The sequence below is a fragment of the Leucopleurus acutus genome (genome assembly GCF_964270905.1).
Source record: "Leucopleurus acutus genome assembly, chromosome: 10".
NCBI lineage: Eukaryota > Metazoa > Chordata > Mammalia > Artiodactyla > Delphinidae > Leucopleurus > Leucopleurus acutus.
The window spans coordinates 50,256,664-50,272,164 of record NC_139153.1 but is presented as its reverse complement, the minus strand read 5'-3'; positions in this window follow the sequence as shown (position 1 = coordinate 50,272,164).

Sequence of the window (15,501 nt, the reverse complement as noted above, 5' to 3'; positions counted from 1 at the left end):
TTATATACATTCTTACATATTTTTTTAAAGGCCATTCCCAAAATAGAATACAAGTCTGCTAAAACCATGCAATCAGAACAAAACAAGGAAAGAATAAGACAGATCACAGTCAAACTCACTCGTGAGAACAGATGCAAAATATTTGCGATAAAATATTAACAAATGCTACCCAACAATATGTATATGTGTGATCGCATCAGAAGAAACCAAATCTGCTGACATCTTGATCTTGGGCTTGAAGCCTCCAGAACTGTGAGAAAATAAATCTCTGTTGTTTAAACCAGGGTTCCCCAACCCCCAGGTCATGGACTGGTACCAGGATGCAGCCTGTTAGGAACCAGGCCACACAGGAGGAGGTGAGCAGCGGGCAAATGAGTGAGGCTTCATCTGCCGCTCCCCATCGCTGGCATTACCACCTGAACCTCCCTGCTCCCAGTCCATGGAAAAATTGTCTTCTACAAAACCAGTCCCTGGTGCCAAAAAGGTTGGGCACCACTGGTTTAAACCACCTCATATGAGGTATTTTGTTATGGCAGCCTAGCAGACTAATACTTCAGCTCTCCACATATTAAATTAAGAACTCAAACTGATTATAAACAACGTTTCAACCTATTTTTAAGGAACTTCTAAAGTGTACCCTAAAATTCATGTAGAATAGCCAACAGCTAAGAACATCAAATAAATATGAAGGAACAAGATGAGAGCGTTGAGACCTTCAAGATGGTGGAGGAGTAAGATGCGGAGATCACCTTCCTCCCCACAAATACATCAGAAATACACCTACATGTGGAACAACTCCTACAGAACACCTACTGAACGCCAGCAGAAGACCTCAGACCTCCTGAAAGGCAAGAAACTCCCCACGTACCTGGGTAGGGCAAAAGAAAAAAAGAAAAAACAGAGACGAAAGAATAGGGATGGGACCTGCACCAGTGGGAGGGAGCTGTGAAGGAGGAAAGGTTTCCACACACTAGGAAGCCCCTTCGCGGGCAGAGACTGCGGGTGGCGAAGGGGGGAAGCTTCCGAACCGCGGAGGAGAGCACAGCAACAGGGGTGCGGAGGGCAAAGCGGGGAGATTCCCACACAGAGGATCGGTGCCGACTGGCACTCACCAGCCCAAGATGCTTATCTGCTCACCCACCAGGGCGGGCGGGGGCTGGGAGATGAGGCTTGGGCTTCAGAGGTCAGGTCCCAGGGAGAGGACTGGGGTTGGCTAATGAACACAGCCTGAAGGGGGCTAGTGCGCTACAGCCAGCCAGGAGGGAGTCTGGGAAAAAGTCTGGACCTGCCTAAGAGTCAAGAGACCATTGTTTCGGGGTGCGTGAGGAGAGGGGATTCAGAGCACCACCTAAACGAGCTCCAGAGATGGGCGCCAGCCGCGGCTAACAGCGTGGACCCCAGAGACGGGGCATGAAACACTAAGGCTGCTGCTGCAGCCACCAAAAAGCCTGTGTGCAAGCACAGGTCACTATCCACACCTCCCCTCCCGGGAGCTTGTGCAGCCCGCCACTGCCAGGGTCCCGTGTTCCAGGGACGGTTTCCCTGGGAGAACACACGGCGCAACTCAGACTGGTGCAATGTCATGCTGGCCTCTGCTGCCGCAGGCTCGCCCCGCATTCCACACCCCTCCCTCCCCCGGGCCTGAGTAAGCCACAGCCCCCTAATCAGCTGCTACTTTAACCCCGTCCTGTCTGAGTGAAGAACAGATGCCCTCAGGGGATCTAAATGCAGAGGCGGGGCCAATTCCAAAGCTGTGCAAACAAAGAAGAGAAAGGGAAATTTCTCCCAGCAGCCTCAGGAGCAGTGGATTGAATCTCCGCAATCAACTTGATGTACCCTGCATCTGTGGAATACCTGAATAGACAATGAATCATCCCAAAATTCAGGCAGTGGACTTTGGGAGCCACTGTAGACTAGGGGTTTGCTGTATGTGACTGACTGGTTTCTAGTTTTATGCTCTTTTTAGTTTAGTATTTAGAGTTTATTATCATTGGTAGATTTCTTTATTGATTTCATTGCTCTCTTCCTTTTGTTTTTTTATATATATACATTTTTTTTCCTTTTTCTCTTTTTGTGAGTGTGTATGTGTATGCTTCTTTGTGTGATTTTGTCTGTATAACTTAGCTTTTACCATTTGTCCTATGGTTCTGTCTGTCCGTTTCTTTTGTTTTGTTTTAGTATAGTTTTTAGCTCTTGTTATCATTGGTGCATTTCTTTTCTGGTTTGGTTGCTCTCTTCTTTTTTTCTTTATTACTTTTTAATTATTTTATTTTATTTTTAATAATTTTTTATTTTAATAACTTTATTTTTTTTTTCTGCCTTTTCTTCTGAGCCATGTGGCTGACAGGGTCTCGGTGCTCCGGCCAGGTGTCAGGCCTGTGCCTCTGAGGTGGGAGAGCCGAGTTCAGAACATTGATCCACCAGAGACCTCCCAGCTCCACACAATATCAAAGGTTGAAAGCTCTCCCAGAGATCTCCATCTCAACACTAAGACCCAACTCCACTCAACGACCAGCAAGCTACAGTGCTAGACACCCTATGCCAAACAATTAGCAAGACAGGAACACAACCCCACCCATTAGCAGAGAGGCTGCCTAAAATCATAATAAGGTCACAGTCACCCCAAAACACACCACCAGATGCGGTCCTGCGCACCAGAAAGACAAGATGCAGCCTCATCCACCAGAGAACAGGCACCAGTTCCCTACACCAGGAAGTCTGCACAAGCAACTGAACCAACCTTACCTACTGGGGGCAGACACCAAAAACAACGGGAACTACGAACATGCTGCCTGCAAAAAGGAGACCCCAAACACAGTAAATTAAGCAAAATGAGAAGACAGAGAAGCACACAAAAGAACAAGGCAAAAACCCACCATACCTAACAAATGAAGAGGAAATAGACAGTCTACCTGAAAAAGAATTCAGAGTAATGTTAGCAAAGAGGATCCAAAAACTCAGAAATAGAATGGAGAAAACACAAGGAACATTTAACAAGGACCTAGAAGAACTAAAGAGCCAACAGACAATGAGGAACAACACAATAGATGAAATTAAAAATTCTCTAGAAGGGATCAATAGCAGAATAACTGAGACAGAAGAACGGATAAGTGACCTGGAAGATAAACCAGTGGAAATAACTACCACAGAGCAGCATAAAGAAAAAGGAATGAAAAGAACTGAGGACAGTCTCAGAGACCTCTGGGACAACATTAAACGCACCAACATTCGAATTATAGGGGTCCCAGAAGAAGAAGAGAAAAAGAAAGGGACTGAGAAAATATTTAAAGAGATTATCCTTGAAAAATTCCCTAATATGGGAAAGGAAATAGTCAATCAAGTCCAGGAAGTGCAGAGACTCCCATACAGGATAAATCCAAGGAGAAATAGGCAAAGACACATATTAATCAAACTATCAAAAATTAAATACAAAGAAAAAATATTAAAAGCAGCAAGGGAAAAACAACAAATAACATACAAGGGAATCCCCATAAGATTAAGAACTGATCTTTCAGCGGAAACTCTGCAAGCCAGAAGGGAGTGGCAGGACATATTTAAAGTGAGGAAAGGGAAAAACCTACAACAAAGATTACTCTACCCAGCAAGGATCTCATTCAGATTTGACAGAGAAATTAAAACCTTTACAGACAAGCAAAAGTGAAGAGAATTCAGCACCACCAAACAAGCTTTACAACAAATGCTAAAGGAACTTCTCTAGGCAGGAAACACAAGAGAAGGAAAAGACCTACAATAACAAACCAAAAACAATTAAGAAAATGGTAATAGCAACATACATATTGATAACTACCTTAAATGTAAATGTATTAAATGCTCGAACCGAAAGACATAGACTGGCTGAATGGATACAAAAAGATCCATGTAGGGCTTCCCTGGTGGCGCAGTGGTTGAGAGTCCGCCTGCCAATGCAGGGGACACGGGTTCGTGCCCGACCCGGGAGAATCCCACATGCTGCGGAGCGGCTGGGCCCGTGAGCCATGGCCGCTGAGCCTGTGCGTCCGGAGCCTGTGCTCCGCAACGGGAGAGGCCACAATAGTGAGAGGCCCGCGTACCGCAAAAAAAAAAAAAAAAAAAGACCCATGTATGTGCTGTCTACAAGAGACCCCCTTCAGACCTAGGGACACATACAGACTGAAAGTGAGGGGATGGAAAAAGATATTGCATGCAAATGGAAATCAAAAGAAAGCTCGTGTAGCAATTCTCATATCAGACAAAATAGACTTTAAAATAAAGACTATTACAACAGAAAAAGAAGGACACTACTAATGAATAAGGGATCAGTCCAAGGAGAAGATATAACAATTGTAAACAACTATATTTATGCACCCAACATAGGAGCACCTCAATATATAAGGCAAATGCTAACAGCCATAAAAGGGGAAATCGACAGTAACACAATCAGAGTAGGGGACTTTAACACCCCACGTTCACCAATGGACAGATCATTCAAAATGAAAATGAACAAGGAAACACAAGCTTTAAATGATACATTAAAAAAGATGGACTTAATTGATATTTATAGGACATTCCAACCAAAAACGAAGGAATGCACTTTCTTCTCAAGTGCTCATGGAACATTCTCCAGGATAGAACATATCATGGGTCACAAATCAACCCTTGGTAAATTTAAGAAAATTGAAATCATATCAAGGATCTTTTCTGACCACAATGCTATGAGACTAGATATCAATTATAGGAAAAGATCTGTAAAAAATACAAACACATGGGGGCTAAACAATACACTACTAAATAACCAAGAGATCACTGAAGAAATCAAAGAGGAAATCAAAAAATACCTAGAAACAAATGACAATGAAAACACGATGACCCAAAACCTATGGGATGAAGCAAAAGAAGTTCTAAGACAGAAGTTTATAGCAATACAATCCTACCTCAAGAAACAGGAAATATATCAAATAAACAACCTAACCTTACACCTAAAGCAATTAGAGAAAGAAGAACAAACAAACAAACAAAAAACCCAAAGTTAGCAGAAAGAAAGAAATCATAAAGATCAGATCAGAAGTAAATAAAAAGGAATGAAGGAAACAAGAGCAAAGATAAATCAAACTAAAAGCTGGTTCTTTGAGAGGATAAACAAAATTGATAAACCATTAGCCACATCAAGGAAAAAAGGAAGAACACTCAAATCAATTGAATTAGAAATGAAAAAGGAGAAGTAATAACTGACACTGCAGAAATACAAAAGATCATGAGAGATTACTACAAGCAGCTCTATGCCAATAAATGGACAACTTGGAAGAAATGGACAAATTTTTAGAAAAGCACAACCTTCCAAGACTGAACCAGGAAGAAACAGAAAATATAAACAGACCAGTCACAAGCACTGAAATTGAGACTGTGATTAAAAATCTTCCAACAAACAAAAGCCCAGGACCAGATGGCTTTACAGGTGAATTCTATCAAACATTTAGAGAAGAGCTAACACCTATCCTTCTCAAATTCTTCCAAAATATAGCAGAAGGAGGAACACTCCCAAACTCATTCTACAAGGCCAACATCACCCTGATACCAAAACCAGACATAGCTACCACAAAGAAAGAAAACTACAGGCCAATAACACTGATGAGCATAGATGCAAAAATCCTCAACAAAATACTAGCAAACAGAATCCAACAGCACATTAAAAGGATCATACACCATGATGAAGTGGGGTTTATCCCAGGAATGCAAGGATTCTTCAATATACACAAATCAATCAATGTGATAAACCATATTAACAAATTGAAGGATAAAAACCATATGATCAGACTTCCCTGGTGGCAAAGTGGTTACGAATCTGCCTGACAATGCAGGGGACACGGGTTCAAGCCCTGGTCCAGGAAGATCCCACATGCCACGGAGCAAGTAAGCCTGCTGCCACAACTACTGAGCCTGCACTCTACAGCCTGTGAGCCACAACTACTGAGCCCACACGCCTAGAGCCCGTGCTCTGCTACAAGAGAAGCCACCACAATGGGAAGCACATACACCTCAACGAAGAGTAGTCCCCACTCGCTGCAACTAGAGAAAGCCCAAGCGCAGCAACAAAGACCCAACACAGCCAAAAATAAATAAATAAATACATAAATTTAAAAACAGAAAAAAACAAACCAAAAAACCCCACATGATCATCTCAATAGATGCAGAGAAAGCTTTTGACAAAATTCAACACCCATCATTTATGATAAAAACACTCCAGAAAGTGGGTAAAGAGGGAACCTACCTCAACATAATAAAGGCCATATATGAAAAACCCACAGCCAATATCATTCTCAATGGTGAAAAACTGAAACGATTTCCTGTAAGATCAGGAGCAAGACAAGCTTGCTCACTCTCACCACTGTTATTCAACATAGTTTTGAAAGTTTTAGCCACGGAGATCAGAGAAGAAAAAGAAATAAAAGTAATCCAATTCAGAAAACAAGAAGCAAAACTGTCAGTGTTTTCAGATGACATAATACTATACAGAGAATCCTAAAGATGCTACCAGAAAACTACTAGACCTAATCAATGAATTTGGTAAAGCAGCAGAATACAAAATTCATGCACAGAAATCTCTTGCATTCCTATACACCAACAATGAAAAATCTGAAAGAGAAATTAAGGAAACACTCCCATTTACCACTGCAACAAAAAGAATAAAATACCTAGAAATAAACCTACCTAAGGAGACAAAAACCTGTATGCAGAAAACCATAAGACACTGATAAAAGAAATCAATGACAACACAAACAGATGGAGAGATATATCATATTTTTGGATCGGAAGAATCAACATTGTGAAAATGACTATACTATCCAAAACAATCTACAGATTCAATGCAATCCCTATCAAATTACCAATGGCATTTTTCACAGAACTAGAACAAAAAACTTCACAATTTGTATGGAAACACAAAAGACCCTGAATAGCCAAAGCAATCTTGAGAAAGAAAAATAGAGCTGGAGCAGTCAGGCTCCTTGACTTCAGACTATACTACAAAGTTATATTAATCTTGACAGTATGGTACAGACACAAAAACAGATATACAGATCAGTGGAACAGGATACAAAGCCCAGAGATAAACCCACACACATATGGTCACCTTATCTTTGACAAAGGAGTCAAGAATATACAATGGAGAAAAGACAGTCTGTTCAATCAGTGGTGCTGGGAAAACTGGACAGCTGCGTGTAAAAGAATGAAATTAGAACACTTCCTAACACCATACACAAAAATGAACTCAAAATGGATTAAAGACCTAAATGTAAGGCCAGATACTATAAAACCCTTAGAGGAAAACATAGAACACTCTATGACATAAATCACAGCAAGATCCTTTTTGACCCACCTCCTAGAGAAATAGAAATAAAAACAGAAATAAACAAATGAGATCTAATGAAACTTAAAAGCTTTTGCACAGCAAAGGAAACCGTAAACAAGACAAAAGACAACCCTCAGGATAGGAGAAAATATTTGCAAATGAAGCCACTGACAAAGGATTAATCTCCAAAATATACAAGCAGCTCATGCAGCTCAATATCAAAAAAAAAACCAAACAACCCAATCCAACACTGGGCGGAATACCTAAATAGACATTTCTCCAAAGAAGATATACAGATTGCCAACAAACACATGAAAGGATTCTCAACATCACTAATCATTAGAGAAATGCAAATCAAAACCACAATGACGTATCACCTCACACTGATCAGAAGGGCTGTCATCAAAAAATCTACAAACAATAAATGCTGGAGAGGGTGTGGAGAGATGGGAACACTCTTGCACTGTTGGTGGGAATGTAAATTGATACAGCCACTATGGAGAACAGTAAGGAGGTTCCTTTAAAAACTAAGAATAGAACTACCATACGACCCAGCAATCCCACTACTGGGCATATACCCTGAGCAAACCATAATTCAAAACGAGTCATGTAGCACAATGTTCATTGCAGCTCTATTTACAATAGCCAGGACATGGAAGCAACCTAAGTGTCCATCAACAGATGAATGGATAAAAAAGATGTTGCACATATATACAATGGAATATTACTCAGCCATAAAAGGAAACGAAATTGAGTTATTTGTAGTGAGGTGGATGGACTTATAGTTTGTCATACAGAGTGAAGTAAGTCAGAAAGAGAAAAACAAATACCGTATGCTAACACATATATATGGAATCTAAAAAGAAAATGGTTCTGATGAACCTAGGGATAGGAAGGGAACAAATACGCAGACGTAGAGAATGGGCTTGAGGACACAGGGAGGGGGAAGGGTAAGGTGGGACGGAGTGAGAGAGTGGCATGGAGATATATACACTATCAAATGTAAAATAGATAGCTAGTGGGAAGCAGCTGCATAGCACAGGGAGATCAGCTAGGTGCTTTGTGACCACCTAGAGGGGTGAGATGGGGGAGTGGGAGGGAGGCGCAAGAGGGAGGAGATATGGGGATATATGTATATGTATAGCTGATTCACTTTGTTATACAGCAGAAAATACCACAACATTGTAAAGCAATTATACTCCAATAAAGATGAAAATAATAAAGATATACAGTTAACATTTCATGGTGTTAACACACCAGCAAATTAATATATCCACAGGAATAAAATAAAGGGTCCAGAAACAGACACAACCACAAGTAAATATAATGCAACACAAACTCTAGGAAAACGATACTTTATCCAGTGATGGGAATGAGACTATATGTAATCTCTATGAAAAAAATATAATTAAATATTTTATCTCACAAGGCACAGAGAAATAACATTAAAGTAGATGAAAATCCTAATTACGTAAGTTATGGATGTGTTAACTTCTTTGATGAGGGGAGGTCTTTCACAATGTATACACATATCAAATCACCATGCTGTATACCTTAAATAACTTATAATTTTATTTATCAATTATACCTCAGTAAAGCTGAAAAAAATTCTAAATACAAAACCATAAGATGTTAGGAGAAGCTACAGAAGAACATCTTCGTGTCCTCAGGTTACATATTGATTTTTTTTTAATGAGGATGCAAAATCGTAGTAAAGAAAAAGTATTAATGAATTTTGATCACCATAAAATTTAAGACTCCTCTAAAGAAATGTCACCATGACAAGGTGAAAAGAGAAGCTATTGACTAGAAGATATTGTATATATTCAAAAAATATAAAGAACACTTAGAAATCGATAAAACAGACACCCAACCCAATATAAAAATAGAGGGGCTTCCCTGGTGGCGCAGTGGTTGAGAGTCCGCCTGCCGATGCAGGGGACACAGGTTCGAGCCCCGGTCCGGGAAGATCCCACATGCCGCGGAGCGACTGGGCCCGTGAGCCATGGCCGCTGAGCCTGCGCGTCCGGAGCCTGTGCTCCGCAACGGGAGAGGCCACAACAGTGAGAGGCCCGCGTACCGCAAAAAAAAAAAAAAAAAAAAAATAGAGAACAATCAACTTACAGAAGAGTAAACTTGAATGGTCGATATACATATTGAAATAAAGGCTCAGTATCACTAGTGGTCAGGAAATAGATTTAAAATTCTACATACCATTTTACTCTCAATCACATTAGCAAAAATGAATAAATGTGGCAACAATAAATATTACGTGAGAATGAGAAGCTCTTATCCACAATTGGGGGCGGGGGGTGGGATTCGTGTGTAAATCGGTACAGTCACTTTGGAAAAGAAAATAACATTATGTAGTAAAGTTGGAAATAAGCTTATCCAGCATCCAACAATACCATTGGTAGGAAAACAGCCCAGAGTACCCCTTGTACAGGTAAACAAAAACACACAAGAATGACTAATGGCAATTTTTTTTTAATTAACCTATTTATTTATTTATTTTTGGCTGCATTGGGTCTTCATTGCTGCGTGTGGGCTTTCTCTAGTTGTGCGAGCGGGGGCTAGTCTTCGTTGCAGTGCAGGGGCCTCTCACTGCAGTGCCTTCTCTTGTTGTGCAGCATAGGCTCTAGGCGCGTGGGCTTCAGTAGTTGTGGCACGTGGGATCAGTAGTTGTGGTATGAGGGCTCTAGAGCACAGGCTTAGTAGTTGTGGCGCACGGGCTTAGTTGCTCCACGGCATGTGGGATCTTCCCGGACCAGGGCTGAAACCCGTGTCCTCTGCATTGGCAGGTGGATTCTTAACCACTACGCCATCAGGGAAGTCCCTAATGGCAATTTTTTTAAAAGAGAAAAATTGGGATCAGCCTAAATTCCTACAGATAGAATGGACTGATGCATTGATACAATGAAATGAAATACAACAGTAATAATGAATGAACTAAAGCTGCACATATCGGCACGGGAAAATCTCAAAAACAAATTTCTGATAAACATGCAAATAGAAAAGAAATATTTAAAATATAATACTTAAATAAACTTGAAAACATTCAAAATAATATTGTGGTTCATGAATATGGATAAAGTATAATTTAAAATGTGCAATAAAATATGCAGGTGAATAATATTAAATTTAGACTACTGCTTCATAATAGAAGAAGAGGGTGAAGAATGGAAAGGGCATATTTATATTAGAAGCTTCAAATTGATCTGAAATATAAAATAGGAATGAAATGTAAAAACAATAATGACACAAAAAATAGATGGTTAAAGAGCTGACTGCTTGCAAAACTTATTCTCTATATTTTCCTGAAACCTTGAGATTTCAAAGTAAACATTATTTGAAGACATAGGAAAAGGTGTTTTGTTGTTGTTTGTTGTAGTTTTATCACTTTAGTTCTGAGTTTGGTGAGACTTCATAACTGAGAAATAGCCTACATTTCTTCTTACAAACATCATAGTGTAGTAAAGGATAAATGTTTGGAAGTTTAATAGTTCATCCATGAGCAGTGGTAGCATTTTTTTTTGCCTCTTAGGAGAAATGTTACTTCATATGGTCACCTGGATACAACTGCCTATGGGTTTTTGACTTTCCTAGCAGAGAAAGCAGAACTAAAGCTGTATTAATGGAAGAAAAGAAGCTGTGTGAGTGCGTGTGTGTGTGTGTGTGTGTGTGTGTGTGCACGCGCGCGCGTGCGCGCGCGCGCGCGCGCGCGAGAGAGAGAGAGAGAGAGAGAGAGAGAGAGAGAGAGAGAGAGAGAGGGAGAGACAGAGAGATGTCTCAAGTTGTGGATTATTTGCCAAGATGAGTCAGATTGAATTTCTCAGAACTTTTTGGACATTTGGGTATTTTTGGTACTTTTGTGTTTAGCTGAGTTCAAATAACATTTCATCCCTATTTCTATGACTGCTGTAAATAACAATGACTAGACACTCATTGAATGCCCATTGAATGCCAATACCATAGGGTAACAGAAAAACTGAATTAACCATATTTAGGATTTTCTTGAAAGAAATGTGCTTCTTTGGGGTCCTGATTGATTTTCTTGATATACCCAAATGTCCACTACTGAAGCTGCTTTGAAGGCTCTGAGTAATTTCTACAACTGCAGGCGAGTTAATAAATGTTTGGGGCTCGAGTTTTCTCATCTCAGAAAGGTATTATTAAGCTTAAACGTTGTTTATTCTTCTCCTTTCCAAGAGATTTGGCACATCACTGTAGCAGGAGGAAATCACTGAATTGTAATCTCTTGCATCTAACAAGACTGCAGAGAGCATTTAATGTTAGCAGAGGCCCCTGAGGGTGAATTTTGAAAGCGCACAGTGACAGTGTCAGAAGTAGAATCCAGATATTCTAGTTTTCATCTTAGTAGTTATTAATTCTAAAATGAATTTACTTCAAGCCTCTCCTGGTGGCGTAGTGGTTAAGAATCCACCTGCCAGTGCAGGGGACAGGGGTTCAATCCCTGGTCCGGGAAGATCCTGCATGCCGTAGAGCACCTAAGCCCATGCACCACAACTACTGAGCCTGCACACCACAACTACTGAAGCCCATGAGCCTAGATCCCGTGCTCTGCGACAAGAGAAACCACCACAATGAGAAGCCTGCACACTGCAACAAAGAGTAGCCGCCGCTCGCCGCAACTAGAGAAAGCCCACGCACAGCAACAAAGACCCAATGAAGCCAAAAATTTAAAAATAAATAAATAAAATAAAATGAATTTACTTCATTATTTTTCCCTCGCTGGGAAAAATATAATATCATCATCAGTCTCTATATTTTTTTATTGCCAATGCCCAAATTAAATTTTAAAAAGACATGCAAGAGATTTTTTTTAAAAATAATCAGATGATAAAAGCAAATCCAAAGATAAGATATAGAAGTACATAGGGAAGTTTAAAATGGCCACATAAATAAGTTAGAAAAAACAGATTTTTAAATGTCTGAAAAAATGAGGAATTTCAATTGAGATATGGAATCTACAGAAAAGAATCAAATGGGCATTCTAAAATAAAAGTGGATATTCTGAAATATATATATATATATATACTGCCTATTAACTGAGAACTACTAGATGGGTGGAAAGATACACTGAGCAGAAGACAGAATTAGTGAACCCACAAGCAGATACATAAATATATTAAGATTAAAGCATAAACGCACAAAAATGATGGAACGGGCAGGACAGCATAGGAAATGTGTAGGATGCAAATGGTCTGACATACAGGTAAATGTAGTCCTAGAAGATCTTAGAGGACAGCAAGATGCAATAATTAAAGATTCGATTGTCAAGCTATTTCCTAACATGCTAATAATGATAAACCCACAGATTCAAGAAGCTCAGCAAAAGCTAAACAAGATTAATACAAAGAAGATTACACAATGTTTTAGGTTATCTGGCTGAGCTGATGGATCAGTTTGATCAGCTGCTGGGTCGACAGGGCTGGAAGGTGCATGATGGCCTTAGCTAGGATGGATTGTATTCGTTCCATGTGGTCCCTCATCCTCCATCAGGCTATCCTGCTTATTCTCAAGGCAGCAAGGAGGTGCCAAAAGAGGAAGAAGTAAGGCTCAGAACCGACACACTTCCACCACATTCTATTAGCCAAAGCAAAACACAAGGCCAGACCAGGTTCAAGGAGGGGAGAAATAGTCTTCACCTCTTGATGGGATGAGCTGCAAAGTTACATCATATGGAGTATAGATACAGGAAGGGGAGTAACTGCAGACAATTTTGTAACCATCTACCGATGCTTATCCCAGAAACCCAGAGCTCTTTGCACACACATACCATTTATTCTAATTTGCGACCATAGTTTGGGTTAGGTTTTATGAATGAGAAAAATCAAAGAAAAAGGATGTCATATAATCTATTTAAGGTTACAATGAGTGATGGAGACTTACTCTTTTATAATACGCTGCCTTCCAAATGCCTGTGCAAGACCATCTATTATAAAGTTCTACATGACTGATTACACTGCCACCTAAATATATCTTAAAATGTGCGTTATCTGGTCCTTACAGTGTTTTCAAAGTTTTGCACTAGTTGCTGAAGCTTTCAAGTAAAGTCCAAATTCCCACCTTCTCTGGAGCATCAGAAGATCCCCACCACCGGATGCCTGCAGCTTCATTGCAGCAGCTGTGGGAAAGAATGTTTCCCCAGCCTGTACCTCCCCCAGCACTCCCCATCACCTCACCCACAAGCAGCTGCCCACATCCAGGTGACCTTCCTGGCCTTTGGAAGCATGAGACTTTGTAACTTCCTGCTCTATACCAAAGGCTCGATTCTGTTGCCAATTAATTTAATAGCTACCAATATTAGGTGGATAATTAGTTTGTATATTTATCTTAGTGCAGAAGAACAAAACAGAAGAACTAATTATCTTTTGCACCTCCCCATCCCAAGAAGAATTAGCAATGCCTTGAGCCCCAGAGTTGGGGATCTTGCAAAAATGCTGATTCTGATTCAGTAGGTCTGGTTGGGGTCTGAGATTCTGCATGCAACTTTTTAAAATTGAAGTATAGTTGATTTACAATGTTGTGTTAGCTTCTAGTGTTCAGCAAAGTGATTCAGTTATACATAGACACACACATTCTTTTTCATATTCTTTTCCATTATGGCTTATTACGGGATACTGAGAAGAGTTCCCTGTGCTCTACAGTAGGATCTTGTTGGTTACCCATCCTATATATACTAGTTTGCATCTGCTAATCCCAAACTCCCCATCCTTCCCTCCCCCACCCCCTTTCCCCTTTGGTACCCACAAGTTTGTTTTCTAAGTCTGTGAGTCTGTTTCTGTTGTATAAATTAATTCATTTGTATCAACTTGTACATTCAACCTATAACTGATATCATATGATATTTGTCTTTCTCTTTCTGACTTACTTCACTTAGTATGATAATGAGATTCTGCATTTCTAACAAGCTTCTGGGGGATGGCTTTGCTGCCGGACCCCACTGAGCCCCACTGTCACAGAGAACTGCCACCTCCCTAAGCTTCGGGGCAAGCTGAAGATGCTCTGCTCCCACAACCTAAAGTTCAAGAAGACAAGAGCGGGGTTGTCCAGGAGGAGAGCAGATTGCTGCTGCAAGAACAGGGTGGGAGAAGGGGAGGAAAGTTTCCAGAATGAAGAGAAAATTCCTAAGCCTGGAAAAGAGCAGTTGGGTTTTGTGGATCCTGGAATTAACAAGAACCTACCTATTTCCTTAGAGAGCCAGACTCACAGGAACTCTGATCGGGTGACTAGGGATGACCCAGAGTCCTAACATAAAGCACAGGAGTGGCAAGGCAGGCTCATGCAAACACCATCTGTGCAGCCCTGCAGAACCCCGTGCCTAGAAGGCCTTGCACTTGCTTTAAAACTCTGCTCTTACCATCTTGAAACTCTTAAAAAATTTAAACCAGAAGCCCTGAATTTTCTTTTTGCACTGAGCCCCACAAATTATGTAGCTGTTTCTTAGTAGCAGTGAGATTTACCTCAAAAGATGCCCATTTAAGAAGCAGGGGGCAGGTGAGAATTCTATCACTGAATTTGGAATTTGAGAGTAACAGATACACACTAGCATGTATAAAACAAACAAGACCCTACTGTATACCACAGGGAACTGTATTTAATATCTTGTAATAAACCATAATGGAAAAGAATCTGAAAAAGAATACATACATTTATATATACATGTATAACTGAATCACTTTGCTGTACACCTGAAACACTGTAAATCAACTATACTTCAATAAACAAACAAAAATTTTTTTAAAAAGCAGGGGAAGCCATCTTTGAGGCAACTCCTGAGTTCAGATAAGAAGCATTTAAGAGACAATGATAATGAATTTATCTCTAAACTCATCTACGCCATACCCTCATGTCACTCAACAATTTTTGGCAGCCCCAGAAAAGGAGAATCCTCAAACATGACTGGGTTTGAATTTCTTGTCACCCGGGGGAGTATAGGCTCAGAATTCAATCTTATTTAATTTAGACAAATAATGAGAAATTTTTTAAACCTTGGATGGCAGAACAAGGAACATAACCCCTGCACATGTTTCAACCAACCGATCAATCTGATTAAGAATTCTACAGACAGTTGAGAACAGTTATAAGTACATAAACACCTAGCCAAAAGGACATCATGTCAGCTGAAATGATTGACTGTTAAATGGAGGGTA